We start from the raw sequence: 18,335 nt of genomic DNA on the forward strand, positions 1-18,335 counted from the left end.
CACAAAATATAGAGACTTGAATGAACGTAAAAGGATAAAGAAAAGTCGCGCTATAGCCTAATTAGAGTTGCGAAAATGAATGGGGAAAATGCCGCCAACTATATGCGAAAAATTCAACATGCAAGATGGACGCAATCCATACATACAGGTACACGGCCGAGAGTAATGTACATCGGCCTTTAGAATGACATTTCGGCTTTGTAGAGTTTTGTCTCTGTCGCTCATACCAATATGATGTTTAGTCGGTCTCAACGACAGGGACAGCGCTCTACAAATCTGCTACCTCCTTCTAAAGGTCGATGTACATTACTTTAGGCGTACTGTACTGTCCATACTATTATTATTGTAAAGCCTGTCATAGTTTTTTACAGCCCGTCCCTTTTGCCGATTTGAACGAAATTTAATATAGATATAGTTTACGTCCCAAGGAAGGATATAGGCTAATTATTGTCCCGGAAAATAAAAGAGTTCTCAGCAAGAGAAAATAAAGGAATTTATAAAAACTTAAATCCAAGCGGATGAAGTCGCGGGCATCTGTTAGCGATCGATAATTCTGACAACATAACAGTCCGCGATAGGTAGAGATGGCAATTACAGAGGGACCGCTACGCACACCCGCACAGCCCCCGCGCTAACCTGGTGCGGGTGAGCGCGGGTGACGTGCGGGTATGTGGGGCGTCTCCTCACCTCATACTCCGATTGCTATCTTGACCTGTCGCGTACTATAGTTAGAGTATTTTTTTTTATTCAGATACAAGTTAGCTCTTGACTGCAATCTCACCTGATGGTAAGTAATGATGCAGTCTAAGATGATAGCGGGCTAACCTGGAAGGGGTATGGCAGTTTTTATTAAACCCATACCCCTTTGGTTTCTACACGGCATCGTACCGGAACGCTAAATCGCTTGGCGGCACGGCTTTGCCGGTAGGGTGGTAACTAGCCCCGGCCGAAGCCTCCCACCAGACCAGACCAGAAATTTAGAAATTATAAAATTCCAAACCCCTACCAGGAATCGAACCCGGGACCTCCCACTAATAAGACCACAGCGCTCACCACTGCACCAGGGAGGTCGTCGATTATTATTTATAGGAGTATTAATAAATAAAGTTGATTAAGGTATAAACTTTACAACAATTTATCAGAACTGAAGATTAGATTTCCACCACTTCCTCGATATTATATTATTTGGTGCATGTCGTATTATAGAGAGAGAGAGCCCATGAGGGCCAGTCCTTCGTTATTTTATAAAAGCTGAAAGTTTCTCTGTGCATTGTTCCTAAGACAGGGAGGGACGATCAGCGACTATGAAGTTTGGTTCATGGTGGCTTTGGCAAATAACAGATACCTAACAAAAACGTATAAAATCGTTTGTCAAAGTATAAAGAGGCTTTGGCCGTGGCTAGTTACCACCCTAACGGAAAAGCCGTGCCCGCCAAGCGATTTAGCGTTCCGATACGATGCCGTGTAGAAACCAAACGGGCATGGGTTTAGTAAAAACTGCCATACCCCTTCCAGGTTTGCTCACTTCCGTCTTAGACTTCATCATCACTTACCACCAGGTGAGATTGCAGTCACGGGCTGACTTGTATCTGAATTTAAAAAAGAACTATTTTTTATATTTTTTTCGGAGTAGTATAAGAAATCACGTCATGCATTGCCAGGCACTCACTATATCTATCTTGGCAACCCACTGCCAGACACCCAAATATTGAAGTTTAAGGGTCATCTGCCAAAACCACCATGATCTAAACTTTACAGTCGCTGATCGTTCCTCCTGAGTTGGGGACAACACGCAGATAAACTTTCAGCTTTTATAAAATAACAAAGGTCTGGTCCTGATGGGCTCTTAGCACACTATGCTCTACCTTAATATACATAATCGAATTATAAGCCTCAAATTGCCTGTAGCGGACAAATCCGCTTAGGGGCGGGTACATGTTTTGCTTGTACGTATCAATATCGTGCGAAAGGTTCGCACGAAGCGCTGGGGTTCAAGCAAGCCTTGTTTTACATGAATTATTAGAATGTACTTAGATCCGTCTGTAATGACATTACCTACTAATTGGTGTAATATAATATTCAGGGCTGAATTAGCCTATAAAATTTTGATTAGGTGATCACTACCCCTATTATAACTAAGCATACTATAACTATTCGAAGAAGGCCATAGACACCTTAACGGTGCACTATAATAATGGGTTCATTCAGGATGCTGTTGGGCTTGCCGCGGTTCTGTTCAGCGTCAGGAATGTTCGCAGATGAACGGACTGACGACTTCTTTGCAATAATGCGGAAGAAGTCATCCGCATCCTGAACATGTTTGCGAGCAAGATGGACTCACCATTGCTTGAACACTTCGTTCAAGTGTTGGTGACGCTACATTTGAAAATGTAAAAAAAAACTGTCTTTTTGCCCTAAATATAGTAGTAGTAACTAACATTAGTTTTTAAGTGAGTCGGAGCCCTAAAAATTACTGAGCTTGATTAATTAGTAATTAGAAGAAAGAAAAATACTTTTGCTAGGAGTGCACTACAAAATATAAACTCCTAAAATCGAATAATGTCAATTCGGTTCGCGTAGCACCTTCGTAGCAGCGTAGCGTAGAACGTAGCACTACAGTCCGCTTAACAATTAGGGCTGGTATTTTTGAATTAATGTTTTAAAAGTATTTACTACTATTTTTTAAAAATCCCGTGGGAACACTTTGATTTTCCGGGATAAAAGTCACTCTCCAGGTCTTTATCTATACCCATGCAAAAATCACGTCAATCCGTGTCACCGTTGCGACGTGATTGAACAAACCAACAACCCAACAAACCAACAAACAAACACACTTTCGCATTTATAATAAGGGTACTTACTGATGGGTGACGACGTGAAATCAAAGAAAAATAGGCAATTAGGAATATTTGACGCCTGTTAGTGACATCGAAGCCTCGACGTTTTGTTACAAGTTCCCTAACTATCTTTAAGAGTAGTAGAGTCTGAATATCTAAGATTTTTGAAATTTTTGAAAGATAAATATAGAGTTCAAAACTGATGGACAGGGAAATAAGACTTGAACGTCTTATGAAAAAGCTCGAGCTTTGCTAGCTAACAATTCCACCAACTTGAATGCTGAAATACTTTGACAGAGAAGAGGCTTGCGCGGCGCGGGCCTCAGTAATCGCCGCGACGCCGTGGCGGACGGACGTGTCGCGTTCTCGCGTCTCGCGTGCTCCCGAGTGGTTAGTGCTCACGATACGCTACCGAGTGAGGTGCTGTGCTGTGGATTTAGATATTGTGTTACGTGCACGTGTGCTAGTTTACGTTGATAAACCAATCGAGTTCCTACAAGTGTATCCTATATCCCAACTTTGGATTGTTAAAACTAATGTAATGTGATCCGTGGGCAGGAGAAGGAGTCCACGTTAACTTCTAAAATTTGTAAGTTAATAATTTTATTAAATGTTTTCAAGATTAATTAAGCAATTAAGCAAAATTATAAAGCATTATAAGTTTTTTAAAACTCGAAAATAATCATCGCAACAAAAAGTGGTCCCACGTTGGGCGCCACTATATTACATAAGAATTAACTAGCGTCCAATTGGGGACAAAATTATATTCTATTTTTTTTAACTTACGTAAACTGTTCTTGTTATTCCAAATTCAAATTCATGTTTATTTAGGGAGCTATGCAGGCAATGTGAGCCTCGGGCCGATATATTACAATAATGCGTAGGTATTTAGGCAATTTATTAGAAGGACAGTTCGAAGCATCCCTCGGGCTTGTCGCAATTTATACAAAAGATATTTTGGGTTCGGATCTAGTTTGTACCGGTATGCTGAACACGTTTAGCATTTATTAACAATGTTAGCATTATAATATTTGCCGTTCATGAAATATGTAGAGACCGCTCTATGAATATTTCATATGTGACATATTACTCGGAGAAATTTGAAATCTCTCGTAATTTTATGTTTAACTAAATTATGAATTAGCAGCTTACTCAGTCTGGCTGTATCCTGATGACTTTGTAGTATGGTAAATAGGTTTTTAATATTATATACAACAGTATTTATATACTGTTATTTAATTAATATTAAACCTACGTAAAATATTTTAGCATTCAATATGCTACAAACATCTAGCAAATTGAATGCCAAAATATTTTACGTAACCAGCTATCGTCATCATTTCATTTCAATAAAAAAATATTAATGAAATATTAAAAACTTTTGGAATAAAATAATTTTTGAGTTTGTTTGAATTATCCGTAAACTGTAGCCTAATACTTTTGAGTGAAAACCCGTGTTTAACTCTTATTTTCCACAAGTGATGATAATAATTTCTGCTGATGGTTATGACCTCTATCCATTTATCACAATACTAACTGACCCACCCCGGCTTCACTCGGGTGTAATTTAGAAAATGTAATTTAGTGGGGGTAGGATTTTCAAAAATCCTGAAATAAGTACCTACGATTTTTTCTTTTGTAACCGAAAACCCAAATATCTATTTTCATGGAAATAACTTGGAAATATATAACCCTCTTGGCAGTAGAATTTTCAAAAACCATGAATTTTTTATTCTTAACTGAATACCACTTTCCATCGATGTAACTACAAACATTTTGTACAAACATTCATCCCCCATTTACCCCCCTTAGGGGTGGAATTTCGAAAAATCCTTTCTTAGTGGATACCTACTCTTCAACAACAAAGAACAACAACAAAGAATACAGCCTCCAAATTTCATGTAAATCTAGGATCAGTGGTTTAGGCTGTGCGTTGATATATAAGTCAGTCAGTCAGGACTATGAATTTTATATATAATGATAGAAGTTTTCTTGACACGATACACTGATACACAGACAGAAAAAGCGGTCAAACTTATGAAAAGGCAGCCTCTTTTTGCGTCGGGGCGGGGGTTAAAAAGAAAATAGTCATGCAAATTCCCTCCCCCAATTTCCCGGCAACATATACATAAACTTTGATCATATTTGAATAAAGTTAGGCGGGCAAGAATCGCGAATCACCGCCCTCGCCTCGTTGATTACTTTTAAATCTGACTTGAACCGAAGTTGTGGGCCGTCGATAATTTCCCCATTGATATTACCAGCTCCGGGATCACAACTTTAACCTGGTGACCTCAAAGATGCTGCGAAGCGTTCCAAAGTCATCCTGTCAATCACAGATGTTGGTGAAGACTGTTAAGCTCGTGCACGTCACTCTTTTTTGGTCCCAGCAGAATACCAGCGCTTTATTTTTAAAACCTGCAGCATTAATGCTGAGCTGGGGACATTTCATCTTGTGCCAAGTGGGTGCAAGAACTAATTTTAGATTAAATTAATTATTAAATACTTCTTATTATCTACTAACTACTACCTACTAACCATTAATTTTAAGTTTGTTTGTACCTACCTTAGGCATAAGATGAATAAACTAGTTTTCTTTCTTTCTTTCTTTCTTTCTTCAAAGTTCCGTTACGAGAAAACTACTTGTCTAAATAAATAAATAAATAAATCACTATTAATCTAAATAAAGGTGACTGACTGACTGATCTATCAACGCACAGCTCAAACTACTGGACGGATCGGGCTGAAATTTGGCATGCAGATAGCTATTCTGACGTAGGCATCCGCTAAGAAAGGATCTATGAAAATTCAACTCCGGGTGTGAAATAGGGGTTTAAAAGTTTTGTAGTCGCCGGAAATCGAACTCGAAACGAATTGTAAGAAGACCACTGCGTTTACTGCTACGTCATGAAGGCCATTTTTTAAATTATTTTATTCAGTTTAAGTTAGCCCTTGACTGCAATCTCACTTGATTGTAAATTATGTAGCTGTGTAAGATGTTAGCGGGCTAGCATGGTATATATGGGTATGGCAGTTTTTACTCAACCCATACCCCTTTGGTTTTTGGTTTGGCTTTGCCGGTAGACCAGAGATTTAGAAATTATAAAATTCAAAACCCGTGCCGGGACTCGATCCCGGGACCTCCCACTAATAAGACCACAGCGCTTACCACTGGACCAGGGACAGCTTTGATCATATTGCCCCATTGGTTTTGAAAGACTAGGGATCAAAACTTAAACCTTGCAACCTCAAAGACGCTGGGAAATGTTAAAAAGTTCCGTTATGAGAAAACTAAGTTCAAACTCGTTTTCGTCTTCCAAACAATTTATTGTTTCTACGGAAATATCTGTTTTAAACTTTTACTTAATTTTGTCCAAACGGTTTCGTCCGTACGAAATTCGGTTGTATTTCGAGTCTATGTAAGCCAATTTATATGCTAAAGTAAAAGGGTATATATATATACTTATTACTTACTTATGCTAACGTTTTGTCTCAGCTCAATTAATTGTTTTAGCACGATGTGCGCACAAAGGTATAGGTAAATGGACAAACATAAACAATTCTATTTATATTGGTAGAGAGAGACTATAAGGGGGCCATACAGGGACAGGTTTTTCTACTTTCTCTAAGGAACTTGAAAAGTTGAATAGAATAGAATAGAATGTTTTTTATTCATGTAAACTTTTTACAAGTGCTTATGAATAGTCAGGTAGTTTTTTAATTTACCACTGGTTCGGTTGTAATAGGTAAATAGAACTTATAGAACTAAACTAGGGCCATTACGAACGTGCAAACTGGGCCATATATTATTTTTATCGGAGCTCTCGCTCGCACTTACAGGCCTTATGGATCTGGAACCCGATTCTCTAGTGTTGTGTGTAACAGCAACAAAAGGATTTGTTCAAAGTCGATAACAGACTATAAAAAGGCGCGCACATACGTTTTACTTGTGTCTACTACCTTTGTTCGAATGGTATCCCTTTATCGATAACGACTGCTGCGGCATTCTCACAACTCTTGATCGTATTGATTTATGACTCCGTTCGCACGTTCGTATCGGCCTTAGTATAATGAATTTTGTAAATAGAAATTCACTAAATTATTTACAAAATTTCTCTATCCAATAATTAATAGTACTTACCTAATTAGAGATCGTAAAATTATTTATTTTTCTAAGAAATTAGGCATGTTAACATGGCGAATATTCCCTTTGGGCCTTTTCTCCTCCCACGAAGCTTAACGGTGGTCTCTCCATCCCTCGCCACATACACACGTAGTTTAATTCTTATTTGAATACTTACCAATCAAACTCAATGTAATTTGTAGACACGTTCTAGAAACTGAGAGCTAGTTGCGGTGCGTTTTAAAATCCGTTAATTCGAATTTAAATCTATCAAAATCCGGTGCGGAATTATCCCACAGTGCGCGCGCTTCTATATAGTTTACTTTATATAGTTGTATAGTTCACAGATTTTGCGGAAAAAAGGTACGGAAATTTTCCGTGGTGCGCGTTAGCTCTGTCGTAAACTGTGACCAAGGAAGGCCCTTCTATTTTCGCTATTGAATCAATTTGAAAATACATCTCAAAACAAACGGAAACAAGTTTGAATTGTTTCTATCGTCCTCGTAGGTAAGGCGTTGTGTCGGCTGTCGGGGCTCGGTGTAAACCCAACAAACGAAGCTGCTACTTGTTATAACTTCGCGGCAACTTTTAATTGGAATTACGGGAATCGAGTGTATAACGGGAATTATTAATTGAACTAGGACGCGATTTGACGACGCGACGTAGCTGTGAGAAATTGACCCCAGAACACAAATTGAAATCGAATTTTTTCAGCCATCAAGACGTTTAAAAATTTTGGTTTGTTGTTTGGTTTTCATCTATATACAGGGTGTAACCAGAACGCTGGCAAAAACGAAGACACAAAAAAACGCGAATAAATTATAAAAAATCCTATAATTTTGTAAAAGGTTACGATGTATTGCAAATGTTTGATTGACGATATAGGTCAACGAACTTTGCGTAAGTAGGCCACTTGGAGTCAACGCCGCGTCGTAAACAGGGCATTGACCCGAGTTTTGCACACTATTGCGTGTTTGAAAAATACTAAATCACTAAAACTACAAAATTGGATTGTGTTTAGATAGTATAACAATAGCGCTAAGTTTTTGCTAGCGTGCTAGTTACATCTTGTATATTATAAAAGGAAAACTTGACTGACTAACTGACTGACTGATCTATCAACGAACAACTCAAACTACTGGACGGACCGGGCTGAAATTTTGCATGCAGATAGCTGTTATGTCGCAGACATCTGCTAAGATAGGGGTTTGAAATTTGTGCAGACGAAGTAGCGGGCATAGCTAGTGTACTTATAAGAGTGTTTACCTTAGTAAATCTGCACCCATATCAGTACCCTTATTATAAATGCGAAAGTGTGTTTGTTTGTTGGTTTGTCCTTCAATCACGTGACAACGGAGCAACGGATCTACGTGATTTTTTGCATGGCTCTAGTTTAAGACCAGGAGTGTGACATAGGCTACTTTTTATCCCGGAAATTCAAAGAGTTCCCACGGGATTTACAAAAACACAAATCCACGCGTACGAAGTCGCGGGCATCAGCTAGTTAGCTGAGGATTTAGTGGACTAGTTGACAGCTTCGTGATGTTTGATCGATTGAAAAGGTTGGCGTAGACGTTTCTAGTACAACCGCTAGGTGTCGTTGGTATCTATTAATTACTATACATTTAGCAATCGCTACAATTCATGTAATTCGAACGGCCAAGATTTGGAACACCCTTCCAGAATCCGTTTTCCCACCGAATTATAACATGGATACCTTCAGACAAGAGTGAATAGGCATCTTCTAGGCAAGCGCGCTCCATCTTAGGCTGCATCATCACTTGCCACCAGGTCTGATTGCAGCCAAGCGCTAGTCTATAATTTTTTTTAAAAAAAAAAGCTACTTACCTGAGTAAAACTAGCAGGTGTGAGTACTACTAGTAGCTGTGTGAGACTGTGTACTACTAGTAGCTGTAGTAACTGAGACTAGTAGCTGTGTGTGCAGGAGGTCGCGGCCTTAAACAGATGAAGCAAGGAGTAAAATGTAGTAAGGTACCCAGTGGCGTGCACAGGGTTTTAAGCCAGGGTAGGCACTAGTTAAGTAGGAGCCTGTTCACTGGCAGGTTATAATGAAAAATATGCATTGAGCTAAAAACTAGGGTAAGCAGTGCATTTATGCCTCTATGACCTACACGCCACTAAAGGTACCCACTATAGATAACAATCGTGGTAGCAGCAGAGTTTCCACACAAACATAAAACTTTAGCATTTTGTACGCGGATGTTCCATTATAACTAGTTGTAGATAAAACTAACTGTGGGTAGTATAACTAAACATCCTCAATACAGTTACTAGATAACTATATGAATTACACCCCTTTCAATAATATCCCTTTAACGATTCCAACTGATTGTGATCATTACTACTACGAAAGGAAGATGTAAGAAACTTTTTACAAACTTCTAATATCAAATTGTGATAGTTCTAAGTTTCAATAATTTTGTAAAATGGTGATAGTAAAAAGAATACCCGGCTGAGTTTGTTGTAGGCTCTTCTCAGACCTGGGCGCGTTTGGAACCCTCGTAGCTTTAGTTTTAAGTTTGCGTAGTAATTATCACCACTATATCTTAGAAATCCAACGTCAATTTTTTTTATTATTTCTAGTGCCGCTATAACAATAGCGGCAATAGAAATACACATTCTGTGAAAATTTCAACTATTTACCTATTACGGTTCAAGAGATACATCTCGCAGACAGACAGACGGACAGATGGACGGACGGACAGCGGAGGCTTAGTAATAGGGTCCTATTGGCACCTTTCTGGTAAAGAACCGTAAAATCAGTCAAATTAATGAAGTATATTTTAACATATTGTGAATTTTTCCTAATTTTAAGAAAATTTTATAATTAATTTTGAATTAAAAAAGGTCACTCATTTACTTTGGAGACCATTTACATAAGGTTCCGTTTTTTTTAATGATTTCTAAAAGTTTTTAGAAATACTTGGATGCCATTTTTTTTTTTCAAGTCTTGAAGTTTTGTAACTACTGCGCTCGAACAATAATTTTGAACTTTCGATAAAATTTTAGGCATGTTCCATAATGCCTAGGTAAACCGTTATTTTTTAAGCAATAGTTCAACTTATGGTTACTAACTTGCACGAAAAAAAATGACCAAAAACGTTCTACAGAAAAAGAAAAAAAATAAAAACCACTGACGGATGAAAATTATGAAAAATCATTTAAAAAATTCATATCTCCTAAACTATTGAAAATCGCTGAACATACATAGGGGTGATTTGGATACCCCTTAATATAAGGTATTCAATTTTTTCTTTTAGACGTCACATCCCCGGCCACCCTGTATAAAGAAAATTATGGCCTATGGGTCATTAACGTAAAACTTATAATAACGGAACGCAACTTGGTGATATGCCGCGACTTTGTCCGCGTACGTTTAGTTTTATTTAAATCGCTTAGGAATTTTTTGATTTTCCGCATCAAAAGTAATCTAGATCCTTTTCCCAGGATGCAAGTTATCTCTCTGCCGAGATTCGTCAAAATCAGTTAAATAAGTGACGTGTTGAATGATTCGATTCAAGTCAAGTTTGAGAATTGAAAAATTAGCCTTTCCTTGAAAAACGTTATAGTAAAATCCTATTACGTAATAAATTACATAGGTATTGCACCAAAAACTGTAATCAAACCAGTTATTTAATTGTATATTATTTTGTCGCAATATAATTCGAGTAGCGTTGTGGAATTAATTACACTTCGGGGAGTAATTTCGGTTTAGATTTAGTGTAGTCAGGCACGCGCTGAGCGATTTTTACATGAGCGCTCATGTTAACGATTTTAATAAATTGTATTAAAATTTACGACGATGTTTTTTTTTTTATTTTTTTATTTTTTAAAAGAATATTAGCCATGTTAAATGACTAATATTCCTCTTTCCTCTCCAACTAAGCGTCAGGCTTGTGCTAGGAGTAGGAACGACAATAGTGCAACGGGCGGGGTTTGAACCGTCGACCTTTCGGTTTTCAGTCCACTCCTATACCGGTTGAGCTATTGAGGCTCTTAATATAATATTATAGAGAGGTAGGCTGGAACTACTGAACCGATTTTGAAAATTCTTTTACCAGCAGAAAGCTACATTATTCTTGGCTATTTTTCCCCCGGAAAATACTTGAGTCCCCACGGAATTTTTGAAAATTGAAATCCACGTCGACGAAGTCGCGGGCAATATTGTAGTGATTTATGAATCACTAGTTATTTAACGACTGATGTTTTAAGGTTTCAGGCTATTTAATAACATGTTTTTCTCAATCAAGAAAGAATAATTAAGCTCTACATTTACCTACTTTCATTTAAACTTCATCGAAATTGGCACAGTATGTTAAAAAAAGTGTTGGTTATGTATCCAACACAATAAGTGGGATTATCATCATCATCATCATTACCATCATGATCAACCAGTCGCCGGCTCACGACTGAGCACGGGTGTCTTCTCAGAATGAGAATGGTTTGGCGTGTTTTGGCCATAGCCTGCCACGCAGCCCAGCACGGCTAGCATGGGCCGAAGATAAAAATTATATCCCCCGATTTTATCCACCGGACAGGAGATAACATTAACTTCTCCACCCCTCAGAGCACGGCAACAGGGGAGAGGAGAAGTTTATCCCCGTTTGTCATTTCACGGGGACTCGGGGGACTATTTATCCACCGTCTATAGCATGGGGCCAAATAAAAGAAGATAAACTGTCCTTTTTTGACATTTGAGAGGGATAATTTTATCCTCGAGATTTGAGGTGGGTATAATGCTCATAGAACTTTAACTCAATTATTAAAAGATCAAAAAACATGTCTCGCGCTTTCTTTATTGTTTTGAAATAGAGAATTTAGAACGAAAATAACATGAGCACGTAATTAGTGATGGAAGTAATCCCTTTGAATTTCCCGACGCTGAGTTCCAACACTTGTTTCGGATGGACAAATATTATGTGCTGTACTTGTGCGAGCAGCTTAATGAAGCACTAAAGCCGATTAATTCGGTGGATGGATTCATAAAAGTAAGTAAGTACTTACCTATTACCTAAAACCATCTTGTGCAAACGAATAGGTACCTAATTTAGGTTACCTACTTAGGTAGGTAGTAGGTACCTACAAATAGGTCCTACATGCGGCTATTCTCTATTTATTCTACGTCCTCACATCTATAAGACTCTTGGCAGATGGTAGTTACCAGTGAGATACAAGTCAAGGTCATGGGATGACTATTGCCCGCGACTTCATCTGTGTGGATTTAGGTTTTGAAAATCCTGTGAGAACTATTTGATTTTCCAGAATAAAAAGTAGCCTGTGTCCATCCTCGGGATGTAAGCTAACTGTGTAGGTACTAAATTTCATCTAAATCGGTTAGACTAGCTTTTCACAGCCTGTTGGGCTGTGAAATCAGACAGACAGGCAGACACACTTTCGCATTTATAATATTAGTATGGATTATTGGAAATATAAAATAACACAATGACTCATTATAATAAAATCATTTATTTGAACAAAATAGGCAGGAGTCTAATTTAACAAAACAATTCTTAAATTAAAGTACACACCTATATCATAGTTAAATATATAATGATACACAAACACAATAACACTTTACAAATTATAATGGTTCATCATAAGTGTTTTGTAAGAGTAAATATGTTAGCCTATTATACTTTATAGACCATTTCAGTATATCCACTTAGTCTTAATTTATTATTATTGAAAATCATTAATGTATAAATTGTATATTTCAGAATTCCAATGGAACAACCAAAGGACAGACTAGAAAATGTAACAAATAAAGAAATCTCACATATCTATGGATCAAACCAGACTGCTAACTGTTGCCCGACAATAAAAGGGAAAAAGGGATGGAATAATAAATACATATTTGCATTAAAATATATTTCTTTAAGTACCTATTACCTAAAACCACCTTGTGCAAACCCATCCTTATATCTACTACTACTACTAGGGTTCTGTAGGGTACCAATGGGACCCTATTACAGTCTCAGCTCTCCATCTGTCTGTCTCCTGAAACGTAACAGGTTAAAGTTGAAATTTTGTACTTATTTCTATTGCTGCTATAACAAAAAATAAGTTTCTTCAAAAAATAATTTTGCTTTAAGTACTCTTTCTGTGTGATTGAGTAACAAACACAAACTCTTAGGCATAATATTAGGAATACCAATTAAAACAATGCTTATTTGGATGTACACAAATCTCTGATGTTAACTTAACAGATCTAAAAGTACACTATTATCCTTAAGAAAAGGAAGTAACAAGTTTAATGTTCAATCAAACCACACTGCCATAGAATAACTTCCTATATTCATAACTATTTACAAATTACAAAAATGTACATATCCTCTACTTACTTTTTATTTATTTATTGGCATTTATAGGAAAACCACTCGGGGCTATTGGTTTTATAAAGTACCCACTGTGTACAAAGTGGGTTAAACGACAGTCTCACCATAGTCCACCACCGACACTTCAAAGATTTCCTGCCATAAGATAAAAAACATTGGCTTGACATGCTTATAAAGAAATTAGGTTAGTTTAATAGCTCAAACCATACCAGCTTAACCAATTTTAAGTGATATTGAACTCTTCTCAGTGGAGTGTGCTGAACTGTTAGTTATATCATCATCTCAAACAATAATGAAAATATTTTATGTTGATAAGATGTGTACCTAACTTACCTATTCCAATAGGTAGGTACCTAAAGTTATTTTGGGTTTGTTATACAAGACACACATTTAATAGAACTAAATTAATACACGCATCTCTCTGGCTGGCCCATTATGGAGTCTTCAGGTCCAATTCCTGTTGAGCATTTATGCCCAACAGTGATAATTAATATTGAACACTTATGTGCTCATATATGTGACCGACGGCACTATTGAGACATTTCCCGGTGGTCCTACATCCCGAGCTGCCTCATCATACTTGTCAGTCAGTGGCCAGTGCCCTTCTTCAAGTACATATTTCCATGTCTGCAAATAAAACAACAATTTATGCATTTCTTTGTCGCTAACAATATCAATATATTATCACTTCAATTTTGTGTACTGACTAACACAAATTGTCTTTGTGATACTTACTGTGATAGCTAGGAATTTCTACTATTCGATTATTTTTTAATTTGGATAATTCAAAAGTGGAGTTAGGTTAGGTAAACACAAACAATAACAATACTTACGTGCATAATCTTCTGTGAATGTTTTTTAAACTATTTTACGGCTCCGGCTTCTTTTCTAGCTCTTTTAAAATAAAAAGCAGCCACAGACGAGTTACGAGTAACGAAAACGAGCAAAATCAAAAGCACAGATAAAAAATAATAACACTTTGACATTAACCGAGGACTAGTCTTTCCCCGCCTTATCACCGGGGATAATTATATCCAACCCTGTGCCCATGCTCGGAGAGTGGAAATAACTATCGGAGGGGATAAAATTTTTATCCTTTCCTCGGGGAGAAAATTTCCCGGCCCATGCTAGGCCTGCAGGTGCGGATTGGCAGACTTTACACACCTTTAAGAACTTTATGGAGAACTCTTATTTATGCAGATTTCCTCACGATGTTTTCCTTGTTGTTTCTATTGTTCCGTTCCGTGTGTTTCAATAATTACCTAATATTAAGCAAGAAAATGTCGTGATAGCGTAGTGGTTAAGAATTCGGCCATGTATTTTTTCTTTAACAAAAAGAAAAAAATATTAGCCAAGTTTATCATGACTAATATTCCCCTTTCCCCTCCAACTGATCGTAAAGCTTGTACTAGGAGTAGGTACGACAATAGTGCGCCGGTGGATTTGAACCGCCGACCTTTCGGATTTCAGTCCGCTCCTTTAACCGTTGAATTGTCGAGGCTTTGATTTGAAGAGATCCCACGCACCTCTTCTTTTCGGGACTATGTGTATTTTAAGCAATCTATACTAATAAATAAAATTGAAGTCATGATCACCATCATCATCATCAGCCTGTGGACATCCACTGTTGGACATAGGCCTTCCCTAAAGAGCGCCACTACACACGGTCCTCAGCCTTCCTCATCCAGCCACTTCAAAAATTGAAGTGTCTGTATTTCGAAATAACTACCACAAACCTAGCAAGTACCTACCTTATACTTATTTAATTGTTTAATCGCAAATAACTCCGAGATGTTAGTGGTGCCCGGGATCGAAGCCCCGACCCCTCAACTAGACTATTCCTTTCTCTGGTAAATTAATAGAATATTTAAAGCTTAGGAGCATTGAGAATTAATTATATTTTCTATTAAAGTCGTTGAAACTGGTTGAGTCGAGTCGAGTCTAACTGCTCCAATTGAGAAGCTCGAAGACAATGATTGCTACGATAGCTTCCCGTATTCGCTAATTATCAAAATTGCGAGCATTAACAAATCTCCTCATCCCTACCCTCTTCAGTTTCCCCAATTTAATTCTATTCAGGCAAATTTCACGCTCGGCTTACTGAAAAAAAAAAAACTTTTTGAATAACAAATTTTTGTTAAAATTTCTAAAGTTCGCTCGAATTATCCAAATTCGAACAAAAGAGGACGTTTTCATGAACACTTTATTATTTGAATCTACAGTAGATACAGGCACCTAGGTACATTTCATTATACACTAGATGATGTCCGCGACTTCGTCCGCGTGGATTTAGGCGCGTTTTAAAATCGCGTGGGAACTCTTTTGATTTTCCGACATAAAAAGAAGCCTATGTCCTTCCCCAGGATGCATGATCGTTGTAATCTAGTGGGAACACCGCCGATGGGAGTTGAAGAAGGATCTGGCCCGCACAGTGGATGGTCGAAGTGCTGCCTATAATTTCTACAAAAATATCCACAAAACAATCAAAAGTTTTTTTCCGCGTACCTTAGCTAGGCCTGAAATTTATACAGGATGATTCCACAGTTTGACAGCTGACGGAATGAGAGGGCACGGAAGAGGGTAACAGACGAGGGAAGAGGGTAGCGGATGAGGGGTATTTAGCGATAATTAGCGAGGCGACGCGCATCCATCATAGCGGCCATTGTCTCCGGACAGACGCGTTGTTCCACTTGAGGGAGTGTTTTGGTTGTCTCCTGTTGTACCTACTGATTTTGTTGTTTAAATATTACACACAAATTCATGAATTTATAAATCTAACAACCTTAAGTAGGTATTTATAAATCGGATTAGTCGACCATCACATATTATTTATAAATCGGATTAGTCGACCATCACATATTATTTATAAATCGGATTAGTCGACCATCACATATTATTTATAAATCGGATTAATCGACCATCACATATTGTTCCATGTTTTATTATGTTTAACTCAGTATTTAACGCTCTACTTAGTAAAAGGTTTAGTTTTAATGAGAACACAACCGAGTTACTATAAAACCGTTATTATCATAACTAAGTAGGTCAAATATGCCTAGACGGGCTTCAGCCAATCACTAACTGTAACCTACTAGCTTATGCTCGCGACTTCGTCCGCGTAGACTACTTATAATTACAAACCTTCTTAGGGGATGAATTTTCAAAAATCCTTTCTTAGCGGATGTCTACATCATAATAACTATCTGCATATCAAATTTCAGCCTTATCCGTCCAGTAGTTTGAGCTGTGTGTTGATAGGTCAGTCAGTCAGTCAGTCACCTTTTCCTTTCACATAATATGTATTTAGATGTTTAAGTGGCATATAAACAAGTTTTGTGCCCAATTTCACGAAGCAAATTAATCATGGTTTAGTTAACATTCCTTGTATCTCTCCTTTTTGAAAATCGCGTAGGTATGTCATCTGCCAAAAAGGGACATTTACATTGGCGTCGATTATGTTGTCCTTCTCTAAACTAAAATAAAAGTATCTGTATCTTTTACTTTTTAATATTGAGGACTAAAAAAAGGACAGAACATGAATTTGACATTTAAATTTAATCAATAACCTCGCGACTACGTCACGAGGTTTGACAGCTCTAAATTAAGTTTAAAACTGACAAACCCAGTGGTTTAAGCGCTACGGTGGAACACACATAGATACAAACATATTATGTATGTACAGTGTACATATAATATACATACATAGATTGCCAAAAACCAACCCTTCCTTTTGGCTTTGCCATAGTCGGGTAAAAAGAACTCCTTCAAAAGAGGATTCGAGATATGAATGTACAGTGACGCCACGATTTTATGATGTAACTAGAACCGTCGACTTCCCGATACAAGGTGGGATGATGCATCGCTGCTCTGACACGCTGCTTGAGATGGATCATACCCACTCCATCTTACTTGACGCAAGTGGAGAGGAATGTTTGCCGAGTGCTACCTACGAGGTAGAGACATTGACTTATATATTACTAGCGACCCGCCCCGGCTTCGCATGGGTGTAATGTAGATACTAATGTGGTGTCATTGAGGTGTCATTGCCGCGGAAACTCTCAAATGAGAGGAATTTTTTCCGACCTAATTCACATTATTTCAATTTCTCTAGGGATCTCTAATTTTTTGAGAACAAAACTATGGCTATAAACCTTCCTCTTGAATCACTCTATCTATTGGTGAAAACCGCATTAAAATCCGTTGCGTAGTTTAAACGATCTACGCGTTCATACATACATACATACAGACGCGGGCAGCGACTTTATTTTATACTAGCTTATGCTCGCGACTTCGTCCGCGTGGACTACACAAATTTCAAACCCCTATTTTACCCCCTTAGGAGTTGAATTTTCAATCCTTTCTTAGCGGACGCCTACGTCATAATAGCTATCTGCATGCCAAATTTCAGCCCGATCCGTCCAGTAGTTTGAGCTGTGCGTTGATAGATCAGTCAGTCAGTCAGTCAGTCAGTCAGTCAGTCACCTTTTCCTTTTATATATTTAGACTATCATATGTAGAGATTACTTACTTCGTAAGGACAGGGCCATTGAACAAGTAAAATGGCACCAACTCATTGGTCCTAAAATGTTTATTTAGCACCAATGCAACCTCAGTGACGTCTGGATTTCAACGGGTCGTTCATTAGCATGTAAGAGGTGGCGCTGATTTATTTGGTTCCAAAACCGTGAAAAAAATTGTTCGCTTGGGCATATCTTGTCATCATCGATGGGTAGATATGTGATTAAATTTACGACAAACTTAACTTATGCATTCGACTTCGTCCGCGTGGACTACATAAATTTCAAATTCCTATTTCACCCCCTTTCACCCCTAGGGGCTGAATTTTCAAAAATCCTTTCTTAGCGGATGTCTACGTCATAATAGCCATCTGCATGCCAAATTTCAGCCCGAACCGTGCAGTAGTTTGAGCTGTGCGTTGATCAGTCTGTCAGTCAGCCACCTTTTCGTTTTATATATTTAGATTTAGGTAGGTACTGTATTTTATAGTTCCGTATCTCC

General features: G+C 37.8%; 1 protein-coding gene and 1 long non-coding RNA gene across 3 annotated transcripts in view; one reads left to right on the top strand and one right to left on the bottom strand.

Moving 5' to 3' along the window:
- Positions 1-18,335, top strand: part of side-II (sidestep II) — a 667,447-nt gene that overhangs the window by 166,184 nt on the left and 482,928 nt on the right. Inside the window, exon 1 of one of the 2 annotated variants that reach the window (XM_034972675.2) lies at positions 3,185-3,426. The exons of the other annotated variant lie outside the window; for it this stretch is intronic. The gene's annotated coding sequence lies outside the window, so the exon portion shown is untranslated. Of the gene's footprint in view, positions 1-3,184; positions 3,427-18,335 lie in introns of those variants that run through there. 2 annotated transcript variants of the gene reach the window in all.
- Positions 1-18,335, bottom strand: part of LOC138402698 (uncharacterized) — a 461,836-nt gene that overhangs the window by 44,971 nt on the left and 398,530 nt on the right. The window lies entirely within an intron of this gene.

Source organism: Maniola hyperantus, chromosome 1 (assembly GCF_902806685.2).
Source record: "Maniola hyperantus chromosome 1, iAphHyp1.2, whole genome shotgun sequence".
In the NCBI taxonomy this organism is placed as follows: Eukaryota; Metazoa; Arthropoda; class Insecta; order Lepidoptera; family Nymphalidae; genus Maniola; species Maniola hyperantus.